The sequence below is a fragment of the Rhinichthys klamathensis genome, unplaced genomic scaffold (genome assembly GCF_029890125.1).
Source record: "Rhinichthys klamathensis goyatoka isolate OS25496 unplaced genomic scaffold, OSU_Roscu_1.1 h1tg000064l_1, whole genome shotgun sequence".
Taxonomy (NCBI): Eukaryota; Metazoa; Chordata; class Actinopteri; order Cypriniformes; family Leuciscidae; genus Rhinichthys; species Rhinichthys klamathensis.
The window spans coordinates 4,761,344-4,765,232 of NW_026606607.1; positions in this window are offsets into that span (position 1 = coordinate 4,761,344).

Here is a 3,889-nt window from a genome sequence, read left to right on the forward strand (position 1 = left end):
TTGGGAGAGGAGATCTGTTCTGACTGGAATGGGCCACGGGGCTGTCTGTGACAGCTGAGTGAGCTCCGGAAACCAAGTCTGACCTTCCCAACGCGGGGCTATGAGGAGCACCGAGTGGCGTGTTTCCCTGATTCTCTGAAGCACCTGCGGTAGCAGAGAAACCGGAGGGAATGCATAAAGCGGGCGGCTGGGCCAGGTCTGGGCTAGCGCGTCCTCGCGTTTTGAGAAAAATATTGGGCAGTGGGTGTTTTCTTCTGAGGCGAAGAGGTCCACCTCTGCTCTGCCGAATATCCGCCACAGCTTTTGGACTGTAAGAGTGTGCAGGGACCATTCGCCAGGGGGAATGGGGTTCCTGGACAGACTGTCTGGACCGTCGTTCAGATGGCCCGGCACGTGCGTCGATCTGAGCAAGAGCAGGTGACACTGGGACCAAACTAGGATGCGTTCTGTCAGCCGGAAGAGATTTCTGGATCTGACTCCGCCCTGATGGTTTAGATAGGAGACCACAGCCATATTGTCCGAACTGATCAACACATGGTGACCGTGAATGCGCGGCAGAAAGCGCGTGAGCGCGTTCTCGACCGCCAGCATCTCCAAACAGTTTATGTGGAGGAGACTCTCCTGAGCTGACCAGGGGCCGAAGGCCGGTGAGCCCTCGCAGACCGCACCCCAACCCATGTTGGATGCGTCTGTCGAAATGACTTTTCGGCGAGAAAAAGTCCCCATGGAAACGCCCCGCTGAAACCATTCTGTCATGGTCCATGGCTGCAGAGCTGTGATACAGGTCTGCGTTACCTTTATCAGCTGGCGGCCCGTGGTCCACGCGCGGTGAGACACACGGCTCTTCAACCAGAACTGAAGCGGGCGCATGCGCAGTAACCCCAGCTGGAGCACTGCGGAGGCTGAGGCCATGTAACCCAGCGCCTTCTGAAAAGTTTTCAGAGGTGTGAGTCTGTTCATCTGAAAAGATGCGGCGAGACGCTGCACACGGCGCGCGCGCTGTGTAGACAGACGAGCCGTCATTGAGACCGAGTCTAGCTCTATACCCAAGAAGGAGATAGTCTGACTGGGTTGAAGTGCGCTCTTTGTCCAGTTGACAGAGAGGCCCAAACTTTTCAGATGGTCGAGGAGAACTGTACGATGAGACAGTAGCTCCCTCTGTGATTGTGCCAAAATCAGCCAGTCGTCCAAATAGTTCAGTATTCGCAGCGCCTGACTCCGCAGGGGGGCGAGCGCCGCATCCATGCACTTCGTAAACGTGCGGGGTGCTAGGGATAGGCCGAACGGGAGGACGGTGTATTGATAAACCTGGCCTTCGAAGGCGAAACGTAAGAATGGCCTGTGAAGGGGATTTATCTGAATCTGAGAGTAGGCATCTTTCAGATCTAGTGAAATGAACCAGTCCCCCTGGCGCACATGCGCGAGGAGTTTTCTGATAGTGAGCATTTTGAACGGTCTCTTCATGAGAACTTTGTTCAGAAATCTGAGGTCTAAGATTGGTCTGAGGCCGCCGTCTTTCTTTGGAACCAGAAAATAACGGCCGTAAAACCCCGACTCGCTCATAGATAGAGGGACTCTCTCTATAGCCCTTTTGCACAATAGTTTTGCTATCTCTGAACGGAGCAGAGTCACTGCTTCTGGGTTCACAATAGTTTCTAGCCGCGCTCGGAAACGTGGAGGGCGGCGGTGAAACTGTAAGCGATAGCCTAGCCTTATTGTGTTTAGCACCCACTGGGAAATTCCCGGAATAGCTTCCCACGCTTTGAAGCGTAACGCTAAGGGGTGAATGGCTACATGGTCCCCGTTGCTGCACACAGCGGGCCGCGCGGGCGCGCTCATCGTGTTTATGACAGCGGGACTTACACTCAGAGATGAGTTTAAGGGCCGTGTAACAGAGTGAGCAGAGGTGGGACGCGCACACGGGCTCGTGGGCGCGCTTATGTACTCTGAAACTCGAGCGGGTTGGAACCGCTTTATGAGAGTGGGCTCTGTGAGACACACGGGAACTGAAATGCTTTTGTGTATGAGTGAACACAGTGTTGTGGGCACATTTACTACACGTGAGGCTTTTATGCTCTTTTTGAGATTTCTCTGGGTCGCCGTGATAACGGCGTTTGTGCTCATGCAAGCGGGAAAGGGAACCGGCTTGGTAATGGCGGGGTACACTGCTGTAGTAGCCGCGTGAGCGGGGATTAACAGAGGGCGAAACTTTGACGGCGGTCCGGCCTCGGCGGGAGAGCGCCGTCTTTTTCTCAGCTGTGCTAGGCAGACTTTGAGTGATCAGGTTTCAGCGTGATCCTGGACCGAGGCCCACGGGGAGGCGGCGGTCTGTGGCGGCTGTCAGAGCGAGAACGAGGGCGGCCGCCCTGGCGTCGCTGAGAAGTCTGACTGTGCTGAGCTGGGCGCTGGGGTGGGGCTCGTGCAGGAGGCTGGTCACGTGAGCGGCCTGCAGAGGAGCTAGCGCGACGAGGCAGAAAAAGATTCATGGCCTGGGAGGCTTTCTGCACTTCGGAGAAACGGTCAACGATACCCGTGACAGCAGATCCGAAGAGGCCGGACAGAGAGAGCAGGGCGTTGAGAAAAGCGGCTCGCTCGGAATCTCCCATGTCGGCGAGCGTGAGCCACAAATGTCTTTCAGACACACAAATGGCGGCCATACATTTCCCCAGGGCTTGAGCAGCAGACTTTGTAGCGCGAAGGGCGATGTCCGTGGCGCTCCTCAAATCCGCGACTGAGGGGGGATTTTTTTCCGCTCTCGTCCCACTCACACAGTAAATCACCCTGTAGAATCTGGAGGACGGTCATGGAGTGAAGTGCAGAGGCTGCTTGGCCGGCGGCTGAGTAAGTGCGCGCGTGGAAGCTCGAAGTCGCTCTGCAGGCTTTAGAAGGAAGCACAGGTGATGAGCGCCATCTCGTGGAGGGCGGGCACAGATGTGCGGCGACCAGGTCCTCTACAGGGGGAATGGAAAGATAGCCCTTTTCTGCGGCTCCGTCCACAACGCGAAGCGGGGCGGAAGAGTCGGAGCGAGTTCTGGCAGAGAGCGGGGCATTCCAGGACTTTGTGAGTTCCGCGTGCAGTTCGGGCAAGAAGGGCGCGGCCCGTTTAGTGACGGGAGTGGAGCGCTGGCGGAAATAGCTGCCGTCCATACGGTTGATGGTCTGCTCGGGGGGAGGAGACCAATCGAGCCCGAGGCGTTCGACGGCCTGTGAGAGGAGGCGCACTAATTCCTCCTCAATTCCAGCGCGGGTCCTAGAGGATTCTCGGGCCGAAGAGGCGTGAGAAACCGGACCAATCCTCACTGTCTGAAGCGAGAAGCGAACATGTCTCCTTGATGTCCGCGGCGTCGTCGGAGGCGACAGAGCGGCCACTCGGCGGCAACTGTATGTCCGGAAGCGGCGGAGAAGGAGAGCGGGAGGCGACAGGCTCCGGCGGGATGAACGCTTCTGGCTGGGGTTCCGGCGGCCTCTGCGAGCGGCGTTTCTTCTTACGCGGCGAAGTCGAAGGCGGCGCGGAAGCAGCTTTAGTGGCCTGAAGTCGAGCCCGCAGGGTCGACAACGGCATCTCCTCGCAGAGATCGCAGCCGCCATCGGCGAGGGCGAGCTCGGCGTGCTCCAATCCGAGGCAGAGAGCGCAGATGACGTGGCGGTCTCCAGTCTCGAGGGGAGCGCGGCAAGAACCGCAGGAGGAAAAACGAGACATCTTTACAAAGACGCTCGGCTCTTTTAGATACACACACACAAAACAAGAAGCTTTTGATAAAGGATATGAATCCGTCGGATGGCGCTAGCTTGCAGGACGGCTGAAGGTGGCGAAGACGGCCGGCTTCCTCAGTCTCCCAGATGCTCGCTAGAAGGTGCCTTTTCCACGACGGCGGCTTCTCTCAGGATC